This window comes from Poecilia reticulata, chromosome 7 (genome assembly GCF_904066995.2).
Source record: "Poecilia reticulata chromosome 7, P_reticulata-male-v2, whole genome shotgun sequence".
Classification (NCBI taxonomy): Eukaryota; Metazoa; Chordata; class Actinopteri; order Cyprinodontiformes; family Poeciliidae; genus Poecilia; species Poecilia reticulata.
In genome coordinates this window covers 5,157,820-5,168,395 of record NC_088836.1, presented here as the reverse complement: position 1 = coordinate 5,168,395, position 10,576 = coordinate 5,157,820, and the positions used below count along the sequence as shown (strand labels likewise).

At 38.7% G+C, this 10,576-nt stretch overlaps 1 long non-coding RNA gene across 1 annotated transcript; it reads right to left on the bottom strand.

The window, feature by feature from the left end:
• Positions 1-5,409: 5,409 nt before the first annotated feature.
• Positions 5,410-10,175, bottom strand: LOC145552167 (uncharacterized). Its single transcript, XR_014088118.1, has 4 exons — positions 9,668-10,175; positions 8,925-9,097; positions 7,829-8,047; positions 5,410-5,683 (listed from the first exon to the last, which is right to left on the bottom strand). It is a non-coding gene; the product is annotated as an uncharacterized LOC145552167 (long non-coding RNA).
• Between the last annotated feature and the right edge of the window lie 401 nt (positions 10,176-10,576).

Below are 10,576 nucleotides of genomic sequence, written 5' to 3'. Positions count from 1 at the left end.
TCTGAGTCCTGGTTTCAGTTGGTGTTGGGTTTGTTACAGACTTGGAACTTTCCCACTTTAAAAACTGGATAAATTTCTTTGTAGCGACATTGGTCACACTGAGGTCAACGGAAACCTCTGGTCTAAACAGGGAACAGCAACTAAAACCAGCTTGATTTTACTTGACCAAAACAAAAAGAAGCTTCCTTAATTTGGAGCAATCCGTCAGGGTGTTACGAAGGTGACCAACTATTTTTACATTTTTGTTTTTATATTAGACATTCTTGCGCGTAACTTTTCTGATGCATTAAACCATCACTGGTGTAATCACGCTGCAGTTGGCAGGTTGTTGTCTCTGAGTTATTTTCCCATAGTTCAGTTCAGTTCAGATGACAGCTGCTGATGACGGTTTTTACTGAATCCCTAAGTGCCAGCTGTGACCCAACGGTCTACTGACAGACAACTGGCACACACACACACACACACACACACGCACACACACACACACACACACACACACACACACACACACACACACACACACACACACACACACACACACACACGTTCTATTGCACAAGAAGCCTCCGTGACCAATCGCCATAATGACTCTAGGGACACATGAGGAGTTTGAGGAAGTTCTTTGCCTTGCAAATTTCTCCATCAGAACCAAAACATCCAGATTTTTTCATCTGTAGTCACCGGTATTACCTCAATATTAGAAAAAATTAATTAAAAAATAGCCTTTTACACCACTTTAGGTGATTACTGAGGGAGGCATTAACCATTAATCCTTTATGGGATGGCTGGAGTTTAATTCTTCTATGATAAATGTTGCAATTCCAGACATTTACAGTTTCTTTTTTTTATTATTTGTTGAAAGAAATGCACAAAGAAACACGGCTAAAGGCTCCAAACCAGTTCCAAGTGTCTGAGACCTCTAACCTTCATGAACAACCTTCCTGTAGTACTGTATCTCTTATATGCATAAAAAAAAGTCCTAAATAACTTTTCATTAAGATTTTATGTCATGATCTGTAGGTGCTTAGACTTCTTAAGTTTCATTTGTGCTTCTGGTTAGTGGTCACTTCCTTATTATCTACTGAGATCGTCCATTTCAGTTTAGTCCTGTTGGGCTAATTTTTTTCTCAGAATTGTGAAAGTCAAAATTCAGCAAAAAAAAAAAAAAAAAGAAAAAAGAACAAAATTCTATGAAAACAGTCAAAATTCTGAGATTAAATTCTGAGGCCCTATTTACACGACAATGATAAAACTAAAAATAATTATTTTTTTTCCCATTTCTAGATTAAAGAAAGAATTCAGAGATTACAGTCAGAATTCTTTTTTCAGTGGCTCTAATGCTCTTCCATATCTTCTCCATCTTTTATCTTTTTATATGTTTAATTAATTTAGTGCTTCTCTCTGTTTATTGTTTGTCATTGTTTTTCCTCTCTAACTTCTCTCTGCTTTACCTTTCCCTCAGCTCGCTCCCCTTCCCAGCTGCCTCTCAACTCCACGTTTGCCTCTGCCTGCTTCTTTCCCCCAGCTGCATCTACTCCCCTGTGATTAGCTCCTCTGGTTCTCATGTCATCCTCCACTCTCTCCACCTCCCTTTCTACATCGTTCTCCACTGGTCTTTCCGTCTTTATCCCTATTTCTCTGCTCCACTCTGCATTTCAGTCCAACTTTACACCAAACATATGGGCACTTGTTGCTCTTTCACTAAAACACTTTAATTTACTGATTTAGATTATATTATTCCAAAACATCTGATCATTATTTAAGACACTTGGGGCATTGGACATTTTTGCTCCTTCAGTTCATATTCAAAATCCATTTTAAAGTAAGAAGAAATTACACTAGTCTCAGAAGTATCTCCAAGCTCATAGAATCATTCTAGTTTGATGCAAGTTATTAATCAAGGACAAGCAGATCTTACCAAAGAATGCAAAAATAGATCAGAGTTTGTCCCATAAAATAGATCAGTTTGTCCTATACACACCTTTTATAACATTTCCATCAGCATACACTAGAAGCACAGTTTACAGCGAAAAGAGGAACCAGATAATGAACAAACAGGACCTGTGTGCCATTTTTTGTCCATGAATGTGTCATTTTAACTTTTTTCTAAAAGTAAGCTTTTTGTAAAAACAGAATGTTTACTAGCAGGAAACCTGCCAAGCTTGAGGTTGGTGAAATTGTCTTGAACAGAGAGGCTCAGGGTGGGATTCTGCTAGTAGTTCATTAGCAATCGATATATTACCCATAAAAGATAAAACTCCACAGAATTAACTTTGATGAAATTTTTTTTTTTACACTTTGTGCCACCAAAAAAATGTAAATATATTTCGTCCAAAAACTATGTATGTAAAAAGAAAAAGTTTAATTGTCTTTAAGTTTCTACTGTTTTGAAATCTGTATAATAAATTAAAGGAGCAGTATTATGTAAAATCAACTTTTTTTAGCTTTACATCACATTATGTCATTCACTCATCAAAAACATTCGTGGAGTGCTGCTTTGACTCTTTCACGAATGTTTGAGAAATCCTCTAATCTCCCATGGCAACCATCCAGCTGTGTGAAATGCCTTGGATTTGCAGTTTCCGATTTTCCGCTTCACAGAGCAACTCCTTCAGACTAGCCAGCAGTAATTAGCAAACACCCAGAAGTACTGCACATCTGCTGAGCTCTGAGCTCATTATAGGAGCTACCTCTCAGTGTAACTGGTTAAACGTTGTTAAAGGGTTAATAGAGGAGCCATGTTGTGATGACTTCCTGAAGGTGGAGTTTCAATAAGAGCAGAAGTTTTTAAAGAGACATAGGCTCAATTTCAAAGCGTTAAATTATGAAGTCAAATTTCTTTTAAGTCATATTTAATATATGCAGCATTTTTATAACAGCTGAAGATAACATAGTTAATTTATTGAGCTATGAAATGGCACCATGTGGCTGGAAAACATAATTCTGCCCCTTTAATTGAATTTAATTAGTTAAAGCAGTGTTTCTCAACCTTTTATGGCCCAGCGCCCCCCTAGCCTATCACTATTGTAGATGTTTTGATTTTTATGCTTGTTTCTGTATTTATCATCAAAAATAATTTCCCAGGGAGCAAAAAAGTCATGGGAATAGAAATTATTTTCACAGGCGTCTACGAAAAATGCAATGAACATTCAAGTTAAAATCTGTAGGCCTAACAGCAGCCAATTAGAGTGGAAAAAATATTCTTATTTTGTGTCATTTTCTAGTTGTTAAATCTTGCACAAAATGACCAGATAAAAGATGTTCAACATGCCAGTTTAAACTGTGAACTATTTGCAAACGACTGAGCTCTGCAACATTAAAACATGGATAACATGGACTGTAACATTAATCATAGCTCTTCTTCTCTTCAGTGTTTCTGTCGGCTTCTGGTGGTGCAGCTCTGTGCTGCCTTCAGGAAAATGGGACATCAGAGTATCATCCATAAAATTTCACCCACATGGCATTTATTGTGCAAACCAGAGCTTTCAGTGGAAAAACAAAAGTTCCTTTTAATGCAATACAAATATGAGACAGAAACATGGATTATATCTTTATATAGACCTGTCTATTGATTTATAGATTGATAGTTTTACTGGACAGAAATGACAAAGAACAAATCTGGTTCTTAATCAAATCCTAATGAGTAAATTGAAAGTGTCATGGAGTCATCAGCCTAATTACAATAACACTGACATGAAAAATAATATTGAATAAATAAATATATCAAATCTAATTAAAAACATAAATAAGTGATAAGTTATTTACTGTTATGGTCTGTAAGATATATTTATTCTCAGTACTAGATATGGTCTCAACAAACCCATGGCACTTCAACAATATTATTTTACATTTTATTTGGAAATAGTGTTTGTTTATTCTTGCCATAAAGTCCTCTGTATTAATTATTGCTAGAAATGTCTTGCCATACAAGTTTATTCCTCTGTATCTACTTTACTTTCTTAGTCTATTCTTGCATTTTGTTCTTCATTAATTTCCATTTAGTTTCATTTGATTAGTATTATCCTCTCTTGGTTTATTGCTATGTCCACTTTAGTTTCTTTCCTGTTGCTACATTTATTTTATCGTTTAATCGACGATTAAACGTCATGTGTTTCACATCATGTGTTGATTTTTCACCGTTCAGCGTCGGATTCTCTGTTTTTATGCCATAATTCACATCTAGTTTTTATGTCCCGCTTCTCCTTTTTCAGAGTTTTGCACAATGTGCGCGTCTCTTTTTTTAAGCCCCTAAGGTGCAGGGCGATATATATATATATATATATATATATATATATATATATATATATATATTTTTTTTTTTTTTTATTTATTTATTTATTTATTTATTTATTTATTTATGTATTTTTTTGTTAAATACTTAATGAAACATATTTACCGTGTTTAATTTTTGATGTAAATGACTTATACTCACAAAGAATGAGGTATAGTCCAAGTTCGTCGTTTATTGAATGTTCAGAAACTACAGCGGCTGTAATGAGCCACAGCAAAGATAAACAAAGTGAAAACAACCCGAACAGGTGATCAACTCTAAACCACTCGCACCTTTTTACTCTCCGTCTCTCTAAGCACACCCGTTGCCATGGCAACCGCCTGCGCTCCACAAGTCGACCAGAGATTACGTTAAAAACATAACATTTAGTCCGTTATGATATTAGGTTTTCAGGCTTATTTATCATTAATAAGCCTCCCTGAACACAGCGGTGGTTGATTAGTTAATTTTAAACTCCTGCTCTGTTATTTTGGTAATGGAACCGAAACGCACAGAATTGCGCAACACCTTGTTGAAACAATAATCACTGAGATTATTATTGTTGTTGGGTCATTAATTTGAACATTTTTTGTTGTTGTTCTTTCATAAAGTTACAAACGTTTTAAGCGAGCCAGCGTCCTGGCTGCGTTCAGTTTGTCACCTAAAGCCGAGATCGACTCAAAACCTTCCGCGATCGACATATTGCACCGCTGCTCTAACAAAGCACGAACAGTTCAGAAACAATATAATATGGGAAACAAGTTATTTATTAACTGATTAAGTCTGTTTTAGATTATTCTTGAAAAACGAATCAGTCACGGTTGATTGGTGGGCACAGTCGCGGCTGCACAGTTTAACCCACTGATTTTTTACAGCTGACAGCCGCTCCTCTCTCTTGCAGGTACTGAGAACCTCCTCTAAATTTTTTAGGGGTACGCAGTACCCTGCCGTACCCCCTTACTTTCACCCCTGCCTATGACTGCTGCTCGTGGGGAGAGACATTTCAGTAATCTAAAACGAATAGAAAAAATTAAAGCAATCTACTTGCATACTGCATGTGGACTGTTGCATGTAAAATAGATTAGCAGTAAATATTATGCTAGTATCAGTCTTTAATCAAAGAAAGCAAGTTGCAAGCCTTTAAAATTGTAACATTTTTTATGGGAGTATAAAAAAACTCAAAGTGTGCTGTGGTGGTGCAAGGGTTAAGCACAACCCACATATGGAGGCCTTAGTCCTCGACGCGGCCGTCGCCAGTTCGATTCCCGGCCTGGCGACCTTTGCGGGGGGGGCCCAATTTAATATTTTGTCAGGAGGCCCAAAATTCCTGGCGATGCCTCTGGTTCCAGCTATCGGCAGAAGCTCAGAAGTGAAGTTAAAAGTTGAATGAAGCTTCATATCAGGCAAAGGAGTCTGAAAACAAATAATCAAAAGAACTCTGTGAAAAAGGGGAGTTTTAAAGACGGCACTCATCTTTCAGAGAAGCAATCAAATAACTGCAGTGCATTATGGGTAAAAGTGGCAGACAAGTTTGTAGTTCCCATCTGAACAATTCCAGCTCTTGGCAGGGCTCAGAAGTGAGCATAAAAGCTGAACCAAGTTTCATGTCAGAAAAACTGAGTTATAAAATAAAGAAATAAAGAAATAAACGAATGTGATGGAAAAAGGGACTCCATAATCAAAATTCCAATCTTCAGAATAAGATACAAGCAATAATCCTGCATCCAGTGGAAGTGAGCTGAAGAAATAAAATAAAATATGACCATCCTTCTTATCCTTTTCAAAGAAAGTAAAGCAAGTAATTAAAATGTTCCGAAAATAAAATGAAATACTGACCTTTTATTTATTGGATTCCATTTTCATGTTTTAGTTTATATAAACTTGCATTTTAGAACAATGCAAGAACATAAACGAACCATATATTTGTTTAAAACTGTGTATGTAAAGCTCAGTTTGATTAACCATCTGTAACAACAATAAAGAGATTTGGTAAAACACAATGGGCATCGAGGTAAGGTCAGTGTCTGGAAAAAAACAAGTTCCTGCAAGGAGGAGTCATAATGTTACCGCTTGGGAAATTCACACCACACTTTCTCAAGAACTAAAACATGACAAAAACAATATAACAGCAGAACCAGCATGACCTAGATTAAACATATTTCAATATATATGCAAAAAAGAAAAGAAAAGAAATTTTATAAAATGCATAAATATATGCAAGTATATGTCAGTTATGACATCACTCTCTCTGTGATGTCATACTATCATTCTCTTGTTATGACATCATAAACAGTCTTAAGTACTTGAACTTTTTCCCAAGAGATCTTTCAGTGTAGCATTGAAGAAAGAGTGGCAACGTGTAAAACTTTTATGATGGAGGATCCAGAATTTCTTGAAGAACTTGAGGAATTTTATATAAGAATTCAACGAAGGATGTTGCACAGCTTAAATGCAGAAGAATTAGCGACTGAAATGGCGGAATTAATGATGAAAATTAAAAGATTTTATAATTTGGACCAGTCAGAAGAAGATGAAATATTGGAGGCTGTGAGGGAACATCTGAGGCCAGAAGTGAGGCAGCAGCAGCAGCGTCCATCCTGGAATCTGTGGACCTTCTTGTCCGATTGTGGGGAATCTTTTATGAGCGGCTTCAGCTTTGGCCTGGGTTTTGGTACAGCTGCAGGCATTGTTCTGGCTGTGTGCAAACTCCTTTCCTAAACATTCTTGTGAACATGGATGGTGCTCTTGGGACGTGGAATGTCTCCTCTCTGGGAGAAGTTGGGAGAGGGGTTCCTGCCTCAAGTGGAGGAGTTTAAGTATCTGGAGATCTCGTTCACAAATGAGGAAAAATGGGAGCGGGAGATCGACAGGTGGATTGGGGCAGCGTCTGCTGTGAAGCAGGCACTGTACCAGTCTGCAGTGGTGAAGAGAGAGCTGAGTCAAACAGCGAAGCTCTCGATTTACCAGTCGATCTTTGTTCCCACCTCATCTGCGGCCATGAGCTGTGGGTCATGACTGAAAGAACGAGGTCCCAGATACAAGCGGCCGAAATGAGTTTTCTCCGCAGGGTGTCTGGGCTCTCCCTTAGAGATAGGGCGAGAAGCTCGGTCATCCGGGAGGGACTCAAAGTAGAGCTGCTGCTTCTCCAAGTTGAGAGGAACCAGTTGAGGTGGCTCGGGCATCTGGCCTCCCTGGTGAGGTGTTCCGGGCACGTCCCACCGGGAGGAGGCCCCAAGGAAGACCCAGGACACGCTGGAGGGACTATGTCTCTCGGCTGGCCTGGGAACGCCTTGGGATTTCCCCCGAGGAGCTGGGAGAAGTGGCTGGGGAGAGGGAAATCTGGGTCTACCTTCTGAAGCTGCTGCTCCATGACCCAGAAACAATAGAGGAAAATGGATGGATGGACAAAGGTTTTTATCATGCAGTTTCTAAGGGCTCGGCATGTAAGAGGATGAGGAGGTTCCAAAAACAACTCTAGGGATGATTCTTCACTTTCACTTGTTTTGCATGACCTGTGGAGGGTCACTCTGTTTAATTCCCTGAAATTGATTCACTTACCTGAAGATAACATTGTTTCTTCGGTGGAAACTGAAATCCTGGGTACGCCTCGCTGTCTTCCTGCAAAAAAGGAGGACAAAGGTTACTACTTATCTGACTAAATTAATACAAACATGATAAAAGAAGAGACTAAATAGATTCCTCAAAGTGAGGTCCTAGCCTGGGGCCTTGGGACTTTCTGTTTGGACGTCGCCTAGTGGGTCTTTTGGACCTTCTTTCCTGCAATGAAGAGAAAAAAAGACATTACTCACCTGGAATGTATTTCTTCTTTTTGTAATGGACAACCAGATTGTTTACTTGTGATTTGGGGTTTTTGTTTGGTTACCTGCAGCATCCCCTGAATTGGGTGGTTCATTTGCAGGTACTGGTTATAAAAAGTTTTACATACTTTGATTGTAATGTGGGCTGCACAGTGGTGCAGTTGGTAGCACTGTTGCCTTGCAACAAGAAGGGTTCGATTCTCGGCCCTGGAAGACTCCATGTCTTTCTGCATGGAGTTTGCATGTTCTCCCTGTACATGCATGGGTTCTCTCCGGGTTCTCCGGCTTCCTCCCATAGTCCAAAAGCATGACTGTCAGGGTTAATTGGTTTCTCTAAATTCTCCCTAGGTGTGTGTGCATAGTTTTTTGTCCTGTGCCTCGGTGTTGCCCTGCGACAGACTGGTGACCTGGCTTCTTGCCTGGAACATTAAGTCTCATCAACTTGTTGTTTGTACCCATTGAGTCCATGCAACAACTAAAATAAAATAAAAAAGGAAACTATTTGAAAGTTGTGAGGATTTCGGCTGGTAAAAAGTTTAACATTTTAACATGTCCAGACACTACGCCATTTCTACGGAAGCAAACCGAAAAGTTTTGAACAGTACAACTATGTCAAGTAATGACAGTCTTGTGTATAGTTAGTATATTGCTGCTATTGTATGCAGAAAAAAACAAATACATTTTGCTGACAATATCTTGGGTGAGTTTAGGAATATTGTTTACCGTGGAAAAGTCTTGACCAAATACATTATTCACATAGAACTTTTAATGTCAAGACATTTTTTCATTTATGTTGCCGCATGTTACGCAGAGCGGGCTTGTAACGTGGGACTCACCTACCGGTCCGGGATAAATCTGTTCTCCTTCCTCTTCTTTGGGCCTTTTCCCTTTGCAAAGAAACTTTCCAAAGACATCTGCTCTGTTTCTTACTCATTTTGCTGCTTGTGGGCTCAGTGTTGGTGCGCAAGTAACCAGACTTCCAATGATTCACTTCCTGCTAAAGAGCCCCCTGGTGGTTGAAGAAAAATACACATATAAACAGCTTATAGTCCGGAAAATACCATAAATAAAAAATAATCTGAATGCTCTCTGGTATTGTTCAGGGGGCCGGACCAAATGTGGAGGCAGGCCGGATCCGGCCCGCGGGCCGTAGTTTGGGGACTTTTGTTCTATAGAGTCCTTTTATGTTTAATTTACTGGTGTCATCGCAACTGAACTAACAGGCGCCCGTGAGAAAATGAGCGACCGACCGCGGTTCTAGTTACCTGAGGAATAAAGCTACTGTACAGGAACTGCTGCAATTTGTTCTTATGTTCAGATTCATTGATATACCGTCAGTTATCAGCTATGAAATTAAACTGTTCTGGAAGTTGTTGGAAAATAATATGGTTATGTTCAGGAGTGAAATTAGTTTTAAATTCTTGGGAGTACTATGACAAAAGTATAGTATAGTATATATACAATATATACAAAAGTATATATATATTCAACAATTTAATTTCACACAATTATCACCGTAAAAGCCATTTGTTTGTTAAATACTCAATGAAACATATAGTTGTAAATGACGGATACTCACAGAACGAGGTAATTAGTCCAAGTTCAGAAACTACAGCGGCTGTGATGCGTCAAGACAAAAGTAAAAAAAAAAGGTAAAACAACCCGAACAGGTGATCAACTCTAAACCACTCGCACCTTTTTACTCTTCGTCTCTCTGCCGTTTAAGCACACCCGTTGCCATGGCAACCTCTTGCGCTCCACAAGCCGACCAGAGATTATGTTAAAAACACAACATTCAGTCCGTTACGATATTAGGTTTGCAGGCTTGATATTTATTTTTGTGATTAATAAACCTCTCATGAACACAGCGGTGGTTGATTAGTTAATTTTAAACTGCTGCTGGTAATGGAACCGAAACGCACAGAATTGTTGAAACAATAATTACTGAGATTATTATTTTTGCTGGGTCATTAACTTGAGCGCGTTTTGTTGATTTTTGTTGTTGTTGTTGTTTGATAAAGTTTGAACGTTTTAAGCGAGTCAGAGGAGGACGTGGTCTCATCATCCTGGCGGCGTTCAGTTTGTCACCTAATGCCGAGATAGACTCAAAACCTTCCGCGGTCGACGTGTTGCACGGCTGCTGTGCAACAGCAAACAATATTGTTTCTGAACTCAGAAACAATATGAAATGGGGGGGGGGGAAAATATTTATTAACTGATTAAGTCGTGTTTTAGATTGTTCTTGAAAAACTAATCAGTCACGGTTAATTAGTGGGCACACTCGCGGCTGCACAGTTTAACCCATTAATTTTTTACAGCAGACAGCCGCTCTGCGTACCCCCTCTTAATCTTTTAGGGGTAGCAGTACCCTGCCGTACCCCCTTACTTTCACCCCTGGTGTTAACGCTGTAAAATGAACGCTCTCTATCACCCATGGAGGGATTTCTGGATTTCTTTATTTAAATTGGTTCATTTTTCAGAGGGTATC